Source organism: Bubalus kerabau, chromosome 6, assembly GCF_029407905.1.
Source record: "Bubalus kerabau isolate K-KA32 ecotype Philippines breed swamp buffalo chromosome 6, PCC_UOA_SB_1v2, whole genome shotgun sequence".
NCBI lineage: Eukaryota > Metazoa > Chordata > Mammalia > Artiodactyla > Bovidae > Bubalus > Bubalus kerabau.
The window spans coordinates 4,134,090-4,145,952 of NC_073629.1; the positions used below are offsets into that span (position 1 = coordinate 4,134,090).

Genomic DNA, 11,863 nt, shown 5'->3' on the forward strand with positions numbered 1-11,863 from the left:
TTTCGGTGTCTGTAAAATATGAGCGATAGAACCCGACCTGCTTACAGGTTTGTTGTCAAACCCAGATGTGGGACAGCTTCTTGTAGGCGCCGAGTACTGTGATTCGTATTAAACGACTACTGGTTTTTAATATTATTGATTATTAGTCAGCGTGTGCTCAAGCACTACCTTGAAAGGTAATATAAGGGATGCAACTGGGGATTTTCTTCTCATCCATTCTTGTGATGCTGTACTGGCTCGTCCTGACAATGGGCTTGCACATCCCATGTCAGAACGTTTTACCATGGTGTGTTTTCCACTGATTATTTATGCAGTATTATGGACCGATCAAATCAAGTATTTCATGTTTTAAAAAACGATAATGTTCAAAGCACAATAAAAACCCATAAAGTTTGAAAGCCTTGCTTAACAGGCTTATCAAATTTAACTCAATAGACATATAGGGCAGTTGAGACACGGAGATATAATACCGAGGGAAGGGATTTAAGGCAAAATGCTAGAAGGCAAAGCTGTGTTTCAAGGATTCCATGACCAATTTCTTTGCGGGCATCATTCCGTTCACTTTGGAATGACTGGAAAGCACCCCCAGCTGGGTCATACTTGAAGGCATCATTCTGTGCTCCCACCGCACCTGTGTCGATCTTGAAGCACCCGCTGTTCTGTTCTGAAACCTCTGCTTTCTTGGCTGTCTCCCCCAGCAGTCTATGGGTGTGGGGGCAGGCAGGGACTGGCAGGATGCAACCTTGCAGCCCATCAGGCAGCACAGGTCAGAGCCATAGAAAGTGCCCCAGGACCATCTGCTTACTGAATGGGTGCATAGGCTGGTGCTCACGATGATGGGGCACACTGGGAGGTGGGTGGGATGAGAGGATCTTTAACCAAATGGTCCCCTCTCCTCTGCTTCCTCCTCTTGACAGGCAGGATGGCTGCAACACCCCAGCCACGCCAGGTGAGTACAACAAAGGAGACACGTTTGCTACTGTGATTGACTCAAAAGGAAACAAGCTCTAATTGTTGCCAGGCTTATCTTGTGGTCCGTTTGGGTAATTTCATTTTGGAAGGTGATTAACTTGTGAGCGTTCATGAAATATGTTTTCAGCCCCTCTCCTGTCAGCTGATAGAGTCCACCCATGACGACTCTAAAGGGAGTTTGGGAAATCTATCAGATGCTCACAGCCCAGGAGGATCTGTCTTAAAAGATGGGAGCACAAACCTGCTCCATATAACGGGGAAATCCAAGGGGATTTCATGCCCAGTAGCTGGATTTTCTCAACTGAAAAACTGAAATTACTATGACTGGCCTTTGTGCATCTCTCAGGAGGAGGGAAAATATGAACTTACAGAATTTCCCGTGGAGAGCTTTATGGACAGAACATGCCAAGTCTAAGGCATGTATTCTTTGCCCTGCCGGTGGCTGACAGCCAGCCAAGAAGGGGAGAGGTGGTACCACTCTTCCCTCTCAGGTGGATGGAGGGGAGCAAGTCTATGACGGATGTGCACAGAGCTGAATCACGGATCTTCCAAGTAAACGGGTCAGCCTCTGAAATGTAAGTATCAACTCTTAAATAGCACAGACTTGGAATAAACCACTGAAAATCTCTTTAAAACACACAGGGAATCATTTCATAGCTAACTTAAACTCTATGTATTTCTTTTTACCAAGGAAGGATATTTTCTTTCTGAAGACAACATGTACACATGAAAACCTGGTATTCAAAGAAAAGTTACCGGCAGAAGAAAAAAATCCATCCTAAGTCATACTAACTCAAAGTTTAACCATTACTAACCTTGGCAACCTGTGTCATATGCGAAAGTACTGGGATGATGCAGAACATCACGAGTGTGATTTCTAAACCAGGCCTGAACACAGGACTTCATCTGGCTCTGCCTTCTGGAGGCTGGAATACTTTGGGGGTCCCCAATTGAGCAGCAGTACCCTGGGGGGTGAGCTAGAGTCTCTGCTCCCTGCTAGGCCTTCTGAAGAGGACAGCAGGTTTGCGGGCAAAGACCATCTGACTGGAAGGGACAGTGACACCCCGAGTTCCAGTCCTTAAGGGGAAGAGCATTGGAAAAGGGGACACGGACCTCTGGAAACGTCATCTTTGTACATGGGCACCACGAGGCAACTGAGGCTTTGAATACTCATGACTTGATCTGGCTCTGCTAGGGTGATGATTGTGGGAGGATCAGTCCTAAGTCCTGGCCCATGACTGGAGAGGAGGCTCCAGTGCTCTGTGAAGCTAATGAGGCCCAGCTGAGTCCCTGCAGCCGTGAGAAGCTTCATCCTACTACAGACCCAGTTTGTTCTAACCTGTGTCCTCCAGGAGCAAACAGATACATTTTAGGCCTGGGGTCTGCACTGGTGATGAAGTACTTTGTGGCATATGTGGGTGAGAGGCTTGGCTTCCAGAGGGTACTTTGGGGCCACAATATAAATTAGGGGAACAACTGAGACTAATTTGTGAATTGAAATAATTACTGAGAGTTGCCTCACAAGTTACTCAAAGAAATCTGGAGGGAAAAAAGCAGTCCTGGGCAAGAAGTTTCAATATGCTGTGGACCAGATGTCAGGGTTTAAAGGGCTTTATTTAGGGCTTGTTTAGGACACTTCCCAGGAATCACAGCCTGTGCATCCCATCAGCTCTGTATGGACAACTTGGAAAGAATGTTGGCAACCTAGAAAATCTTACTTGTCCTGTTTATGATTCCAGGCTGAGTGTTGACAGGTTTTATGTAGGAGTGGCAGAAGTCCACTTGTCACACCCTAAACCTCCAAATCACCATCCCCCGCTGCCCCTACTTTCTCCCTAGCAATGGGGAAACTCATTTCTGAGAGTGATTCCTGCTTGTAGGAGCTGATGCTGGCTTTTGTCAATTTCTGGACGGCCCTGAAGTGCAGGAGAAATACACACATGCACCCAGAGTCTCCCACATTCAGAACGGGTGATAGTGCAGAAATGTTCTCATGTGAAAGACTCCATCACTCTGAAAAAGGAAAAGGCAATGCAGGTGATGGCAAGGATAAAATCATGCAGATTGCTTAAGCTACTTGAGAGCAAGTAACATTCAAGGCATTTTAAAGATAAAGATTTGCATAAAATTAATGTGCTGATTACAACAATTCAACAGTTTAAAACAGCTCCTCAATAACTTAAGTTGTCAACACATCTAGATGAAAAAGCTAGACAAACACTGTTCTGGATAATTGGTTTATGAAAAGTCAAACAAATTGAGTACCCTTTTGTCTTTAGTCATCACCCTGGAGGTTTTATGGGGGAGGGCTAACTTAGAGACTCATTATTGGCCTGCCTGATGGAACAGTGATGTCCTCAGGGTCACTAAAGAGTCCTGACTCTGAATGCCCTGCTCTGAGCTTTCTGAGGTTGATGTGTTCATCAACCTCTTGGTCATCTCTGCTCTCTGTTGTCATTTTCTGTGTTGACAGTGTATTTCTAACATAAGTTGTCATTTCAGCCTCTGTAATCATAACTATCTAAAATTTGATTCCTTGGCTTCCTGGGTTTCCCCTCCCCCCTTTGGTTGTTGTATTTTGTGCCTCAGTGTCTTCATCTTAAAATGGGGTTGATAATAAAACCTATCTGATTTGGTTGTTACATGCATTACTTATGCAAACTATAACACAGTTGTAGTATGGCCCATCATGTAGTAAGTTCTTAATAAATATTATTTGTCAATGTTGTTTGCTGTTATTATTATATCATTATTAGTATCTGTTTCTTCCTGCTCTTCTTGATTTGGGTGCTGGCAGAATTTCACTTTATAGACATTGACATTCAATGAGAGAGTCTCGCTTTCTTTTGGTTAGCAAAATAACTGAATCTCAGCAAATTTCCTGCTTTTGGCTATTTTAGGATATTTTCATTGCTGCTGATGCCTGAAGGACTCTTTGATTACTTCTGGGTTTGTGGGTTTTCTTGGCAGTTGAATTGAATTAAAATGAATTGAGAGATTAAGTGTCTGAGTGCTGAATAAGGAGTGTCCCTGAATTTGAAAATAATAATAAAAGTATATTTCACTAACAATTTTAATAGCCTGGACCTTCCAGTCATTCACTTTTGCCTTATTTCCAGGGTAAAAATGGGACAGACATGAAGGGAAGCAAGTGCAAAGGCCCTGAGGTGAGATTATGTTTAAGAACATATGAAAGGAGCTCAGACACCCACATTTTAAAAAAACAAGGGGAGGGATTTGAGAGATCTACAAGGCCATGGCTAAGCAGATTTGGAACTCATATTTGGACTAGTGAATGTTCCAGATGACAAGAAATCATGGATTTTTTTACATTTATGTTTTCAAATAGGCCAAGATCAGGAAGAAGTTTTCATCTCATTTGTCAAATCCAGCTGATTTGAAGTGGCTGTTTGGCACTTTCTGTGGAGCAGGTCAGCTGAATGCTGTGATCAATTAGTTGTGTTCTGTATGTGGTTTTATTGTCATCTGGAGCATTCACTCGGTCTGCTAGGCATAGGTTATGTTTACTGGGGCACACACCTCTTCAGAAGAGGTGAGAGTGGTTGACCAGTTAGCTTTCCTGGCCCTAGCATCCTGGAACCTGAGGTCAGCTGTAGAGTGGAACTGGAATGACTTACCCATTGTAGTCTCGGTGCCCTAGTTCCTATGGTTGGTTTTCTTCTGATAGCTCTCTAAAACCCCAATACATAACTGTTCCCATCTGTGACCCGAGAGCTACTCTCAGTAGTTTGAAGAGCCAAGTCTTGGCTGGGTACTCAGCCTTCAGACAAAAAAGGGACTTGAGGTGAGTCAAGCAAAGCAGTGGCCAAATGGAGAAAAAGAAGAGGGAGATGAATATGCTAAAATCTGCTTAACTCCATAGGAATGTGGGAAACGAACAAAAAGATTTGGATAAAGTAGCTTTCATCGTCAACGCTGCTGTACCAGCTTGGCAGATGGCCCTCATGCTTTGGCGGTGATCTGCCACCAGGGGGCGCGCGAGTTCACAGCCGTGTCCTGGTGTTCCTGGACTCCAGGTGGGAGGCATTCTGGGAAAGGAGGGGCAAAGACTTCATTAAAAGGAATCCCAGTAAAATCATTAGGTTGAGTCGGTGCTTCCTAGTGATGACAGCTGAAGAGGTTCTGTTTCTTACATGTCATTGGAAACTCTGTTTGTCGTTTCAGTGGCTCTTGAAGAGGATTTTGACTACACTGGTGGAACTGGTCTACAAAGAGCCCTGCTGGGTTTCAAGTGGAGACTCACTGACCGTGGCCTCCCTTTCCTGCTCAGTCCCTGCCAGCCTCCTCTCTCCACTCTTCTCCCAGCACTCATCCACATCTGCTGCCGGGTGTTGTTATTTTAAATTTTGTTTTTCACTGATAATAACTTTCGATAATTTTTTATTGAGATCCTATCAGCTGTAAAATCTGCTCCAGGCATGAAGCCCCTCTTTCCTCTGCAGTTTTGTCTTTCTTAAGTGGTAACCCCCAGACAGGTTCAGTCAGGTTTGAGCAGGTAGGGAGTTCTGTGCCCCCTTCTCTCCTGGCCACGGTGGCTTCTTTCTCTTTCCTCAGTTACGGTGCTGCCTGGAAAGAATCACGTCTGAGAATTGAGGCTTTCTGCCAGACCAGTGAAAGTGTAACTGTCTCTCACCAGGCCATTGTGGGGCACTCACCGGGTACTTTTATTTTTCTGGGCTCCTTTGTGAGGATGGTGGGTTTGGGTGGGTTGAGTGAGAGTGGGCAAGAGGGACAAAGGCCAGCTAACCTGCATTTTTTAATCTCCCCCCATCCCACCTCCACCCCCAGGCACAGTCGCAGAGCCTCCCTGCTGGATGAGGGCAGAGAGAGCTAGGGTCCCAGGCAGTGTGGAGGGTCTCAAGAGTATGAGACCTCAGGAAACTGGTGGTGCCCATTTCTCAGCTTCAGCCCCCATGTCTTTCCCATGTAGGTATATATTGAGCATTTGTAGACTTAATTTTTCAGGTGGGCCTTAGGAGGGTCTGTGATCCAATAATCAGAGTGAAATGTTTACTTAATTTTAGACTTGATAAGAGTTATGTATACACAGAAGCCACCCCAGTTACTTGAACAGTGAGGATTTCATATGTGTGTGCTCAGTCACTTGGTCGTGTCTGACTCTTTATGACCCCATGGACTGTAGCCTGCCAGGCTCCTCTGTGGAATTTTCCAGGCAAGAATACTGGAGTGGGTTGCCATTTTCTTCTCCAGGACCCAGGGATCGAACCCGAGTCTCTTGTGTCTCCTTAATTGGCAGGCAGATTCTTTACCACTAGCGCCACCTGGGAAACCAGAATTAACATAAAGAATAGTTAACTACGCAGCACATTGTTAATTATGTCACTGAAGAGGCAGGAAGGGAACCCTACGTTATCATAAATGTAGCAATTGTGGGAGGCCTACCACCCACTGGGCTCTGGGGTCAAAGGGAAGAAATTTGAATTATAAAAATTAGGACCTTGGAGGAGAGGCTTGGTGGATACAGGACCCTGCCCTTTGAGGATGGGGCACAGCTGGTTGGAGTGTCTCTGTAGACCCTGAGTAGACACAGGGGAGCTGGCTCAGCAGTGTGAAGACTGCTGATCACCAGATCCCGCTGCTCTCCGCGGAGGCATCACTCTTATTACGGAGAGAAGGCGTTGCTGGGGTCCCTCAGAGCCACAGCCAGAAGGAAGGAAGCACAGGGAAGCAGACTTCCAGGACGAGGTGAATCCCTTCTTCTACCACCCTGACTTAGCAGAGCCTAGCATGGAAAACATCTGGAAAACACAAGTGTGGTTCACAGAGTTCTGGCCCCAGCAACAAGGCTGAGTTTAGAGCTAGGAGAGAACAGCCTAAAAACCGGTACACTCTGTTTTACTGGACTAGCAGAGGGGGATCAGGAGTGGGCAAGATGGGAGAAAGACTCAACCAGTATTTTTTTTTCTCCTTTCTTTTTTTTTTTTTGCTGACAGTTCAAGACTAACACATGTGATAATCAACCACTAAAGATGTCAGCCTGGCTGCCTGGGACCAGCAGGCTTACATGAGTTCCTGCACCGGAAGACAGCCTCATTCTTGACCATCAATCTAGGGAAAGTCGTGCGGGGGCTGGCAAGGCACTGAGGTCTCCGGGGGCTGCTCTCCGAAGCCTGGAAGGACATCCGAGAAACTGCAGACAGGAGAGCTGCCGCCCTCTTGTGGAAATCTGCGGTACTGCAGGAAGATGATGTGCCCTGCAGCTGGCTGGCCACTCTCCCCTGCCCACCTTGAACTCCAGGAAGCACCAGCTAGGAAAGGTCGGTTTGATCCCCTGAAGCAGATAAGAGGAGTGCTTCAGCACTGACTCGTGATGGTGATGATGCCTTTCTCCAAAAGGAATAAGTCTCATCACTGAGGTCTGGATCCCCTCTCAAAGAAATGAATGGGCTTCAGAAATAGGTACCCAACGCTGAGACAGACAAGCCCATCTCACATAGACATCTGCTTTGGGTCTTGCAGTGTCTTTTAAAACAGAGGTTAGCAAGTTTTTCTGTAATGGGCCAGACAGTAAATTCTTTAGGCTTGTGACTCTGCTGCCTGTTTCAACCATTCAACTCCATCATTGTAGTGTGAGAGCAGCCATGGACAGTCATCAGATGAGACAGCAGCTTGTGTTCCGATACAATGTTATTAGGGACACCAAAATTTAAATTTCATTACACACCATGAAATATTATTCTCGTTTTGATCTTATGAAATTTTTTAAAATGTAAATATCATTCTTAGTTTGCCAAGCCTTACAAAAAGTGAGCTGGAGCGGGCCCATGGCTAGAGCTGATGGGCCCTTGACTTGCACTTTTCAGCAGCTCAGTCGTTGGGTGGTGCCCCTGTGAGCTAAACCCATTGGAGTGGTTTCTGTGCCACCCTGCAGTGACTGGGTGCTGACCTGATCTGGCCCCTGGGGTCTCATGGACCAGGGGGCCATCTGAGTACTTGACCCCTTGTTTACAGTCTGAGGGAGGCTCTAAATTTTACCCTTTTCCTAACTGAACTGAGAGCCTTGTTCTCACTGAAATGCATCTCTGATCCTAACAAATCGAGGCGTTAGCAACTCTGAGCCTGACACACAGTTCAGGAGTGCCTCAGTGTCCAGTTTCCTCACTGATAAGAAGCATTTCACCTGGGTATCTTTAGATGATATGCCTGTTAATGCACCAAAAATATGATGGGTTTAATGACAATGTGATTTCTATATGGGCTTCCCTGGTGGCTCAGATGGTAAAGAATCTGCCTGCAATGCAGGAAATCTAGGTTCGATCCCTTGATCAGGAAGGTCCCCTGGAGTAGGAAATGGCTACCCACTTCAGTATTCTTGCCTGGAGAATTCCATGGACAGAGGAGCCTGGTGGGCTGCAGTCCATGGGGTTGCAATGAGTGATTTTTATATGATTTTCTAGGAACTCAATCCTTTTTTAAAGCAAGCTGCACCTGTACTGTAACTTACATTAAATGTGTGATCTTATTTGTTTTGTGAGTACTGAAATCTACAAGTTGGACATTCAGAAGGAGATAGTATGAATGTTAAGAACTTTGAAGGATTTAAAAGATTTTTTGGTAGAAGAAAAGTTTTGAGTGAGCAATATTACTGTTGGCATTACAAAGGGCGGAATTAAGGATCTGTATTTTCTTTGATGTACATAAAGTCTGGAAGGATACAGAAGAACCAAATATCTGGTGGATGTTGGGGAGAACTGTGGGAGGGGGGTGCCAGGGCGCGAGTTTCCTGCATCCATTTTTATTCCCTGGTGTTTGAACCCCGTAAGCATCTGCCTTTTCCAGTCTCCCTCCTTATGGGTCAGCAAGGCCCGACTTGGTCAGGCTCTGAGGACACGGAGCTCTGTGGGACACAGATGTGTGTATTTTCGGTGAAGGAGGCAGGCATCTAAAGAAGAATTGGTCATATTGTGTGATAAATGCTAATCAGCTTGTGAATTTACCCAGGGGAAGTGCTAATTACCTGTCTGAGAGCATCAGAGGTAGATATTCAACATGCCAGAGAGGAAAGAGGAGGGGGTTAGTCCTGACTGAGGACAGAGCCTGCACCCAAAGCGCAGGGATGTACTAGGGTGATGTCTGGGTCATATCTGAGGTGGCAGAGAGAGTTAGTGCATGGAGCTGAGTGGGAGAGGAGAGAAAAGAGCAGGGGAGAGGGGAGACAATGCTAGAAAAGTCAGTGGGGAACCGTCTGTGAGAAGAAAAAAGTGAGACTTTTCTTGGGATGGAGGATCTATCAGAGGACCCCACATGCACGTCTAAACACCAGTGATGATGACGTGGGGCAGTAGCTGCAGACCAGAGGTGCCCCCATCTGGGAGGGGAGAGGTGAGACCCACTGAGCTTAGGGGGTCCCTTCCTTCCAGGGCTGACTTGCCATGACGCGGTCAGGGTTTCTTCTCTTTGTACGATCACCAGCCCTGTCTAGCTGAGGTTCCACCAGGTGTGTGTGGGACCCTCTCATTAATGCCCTACCATCTCAGGGCACTATCTGCCCTGGTGCTCTGGGGAGAAGATGCAGCCCGGAGGGAAGCCACTTGCTTGTGCCTGGGAATGAATCAGTGATGAAACCAAAGTCCTCTGCCCAGTGGGAAGAAAGATGAGACGCTGAAGAAACTCCAAACTCATGGCTGTGCTCCGGCCTCCCCACCCTGCCCAGATGTTCTGGGAGACTCTGGCTGAACTCTGGGGCACACCCATCTGCGTTCCTGGCAAGCATGGCAGCCGGGAGTTTGCACTACCTGGCTTTGAGCTGCTGCTGGCTCAGAACCAGGATGGGTAGCTTAGTCCTTGGGAAGACTCCAGGTTGCTGGGAATGGGTGCAGCACCTTCGGGTGGGTGCCCTGCTGTTGCTGCAAGAACCCGAAGCAAAGGTTTGGTTCTTGAAACTTGGCAGCTCCAAAGAGGGGCAGTGTATTTTTCAGGCTGACGTTTAGGGCGGGTCTCACTCTGCTTGCATATGAAATCAATGAGATAATGAATGTGCAAACATCTTGAAAAGTCACCAAACTTCTTATTGCACCCCATCCAGCTGTTTTTTTCTGCCGCATTTCCCACTTCTGTTTCAACATTACCCCACGCTTCTTCGATTACTTTTCTCCTTCCTTCCTCCTCACCTCACAACTAAACAGACGCTGAGCTTTTTGGACTTGGTTTCTGCGAAGTCTTTTTTGTTCATCTCACTTGATTTCATGGCTGCTGTCCCTGCCCTGGTCCAGGCCCTGGACTTCTTATACCAGAGTGGTAAAGTTTATCTAGCCTACCTTCACTTTCTTCTGCTTTTTTTGTTTAGCTACGCCACACAGCATGTGGAATGTGGGATCTTAGTTCTCCAACCATGGATCGAACCCACACCCACTGCATTGGAAACACCGTGTCTTGATCACTGGACTGTGGGGGAAGTCCCTGTTTTGCCTTTGAATTATCAGCCACACCACTACCAGATTTAGTCATCTTAGACCATATGCCTAAATATTTCACTCCTCCAGTCTCAAACTTTCAAAGGCTTTCTATTACCTCCAGGGTAATAAATTCTAATGCTTAGTATCCAGCCCTCCTGGCTTGCCTCACTTCCCTGTGTTCACAGAGATCCTCCAGCAACTCACCTTGGCTTTTTGCCCTTGGTGTGCTCACTCAATCTGCCTGGAATGCCTTCACTTTCAATAACCTCCTGACAGATACCGCCCCCTGCCCCCCACCATTCTTCAAGTTTCAAAAAGGACTGTAGATAAATTATTTATGGGATAAGAAAAGTGGAAGTGATTATATTTTAGATGCATCAAAGAACCTTTTAATGATCTCATTAATGTATTCATGCAGCAAATATTCATTTTGTGCAAGAAATGCTGAAGATTAGGGTGGAATGGTTGACTGTTTACCTACGTGGGCACAGAGATCTAGCGCTATGAGGACTGCTTACATAAACAAACCCACAATCACAACTCTAATGCTGGTGCAAAAATATCTGTAGAGTGGCTATTTCCCTTTTTGCTCTAGCTACCAGGAAACTCCATCTAGTCAAGGCTGTGGTTTTTCCTGTGGTCATGTATGGATGTGAGAGTTGGACTGTGAAGAAGGCTGAGCGCCGAAGAATTGATGCTTTTGAACTGTGGTGTTGGAGAAGACTCTTGTGAGTCCCTTGGACTGCAAGGAGATCCAACCAGTCCGTTCTGAAGGAGATCAGCCCTGGGATTTCTTTGGAAGGAATGATGCTAAAGCTGAAATTCCAGTACTTTGGCCACCTCATGTGAAGAGTTGACTCACTGGAAAAGACTCTGATGCTGGGCGGGATTGGGGGCAGGAGGAAAAGGGGACGACAGAGGATGAGATGGCTGGATGGCATCACTGACTCGATGGACGTGAGTCTGAGTGAACTCCGGGAGTTGGTGATGGACAGGGAGGCCTGGCGTGCTGCGATTCATGGGGTCGCAAAGAGTCGGACGCGACTGAGCGACTGAACTGAACTGAACTGAACCAGGAAACTCAAAGACAAATTTGACTTGCAATCACAGTATTCATTTGCTCATTCAAACATTCATACATAACAGGTGCCAACAAAGTATTCAGAGCAATGTTAGCTCAAACTAGGTGAGCAAGACACAGACATAGCTCCTGCCCTCAAGAGGTGCCTATTAACTCATATTTAGCATATCTGCATTGTTTCTCTATTCCTGATCTTACAGTTCTATTTTATCATTATCCACCTTCAGTTTTATGTTAAATTCTTTTAGGAAGAAGAGAGAGACAGTCAATATATAAAAGTAAAAATGCTCCAGCATTGTTAGTGAGGTCCCAAATCTGATTTCTATTGCCATGAGTTATATAGTTTGGTTCTTCTATTACAGACTTTCTCCTA

General features: G+C 46.1%; 1 long non-coding RNA gene across 4 annotated transcripts; it reads left to right on the forward strand.

Moving 5' to 3' along the window:
* The first annotated feature begins 630 nt into the window (after window positions 1-630).
* Window positions 631-8,623, forward strand: LOC129656576 (uncharacterized). Of its 4 annotated transcripts, none has more exons than XR_008716401.1 (5): window positions 631-949; window positions 4,092-4,139; window positions 5,158-5,651; window positions 5,782-5,919; window positions 6,948-8,623. It is a non-coding gene; the product is annotated as an uncharacterized LOC129656576 (long non-coding RNA). The 4 variants fall into 4 exon arrangements; XR_008716400.1 differs by lacking the exons at window positions 631-949; window positions 4,092-4,139 and adding exons at window positions 4,452-4,777; window positions 4,856-5,009; XR_008716398.1 differs by lacking the exons at window positions 631-949; window positions 4,092-4,139 and having other exon boundaries at window positions 5,035-5,651.
* The last annotated feature ends 3,240 nt before the right edge of the window (window positions 8,624-11,863 follow it).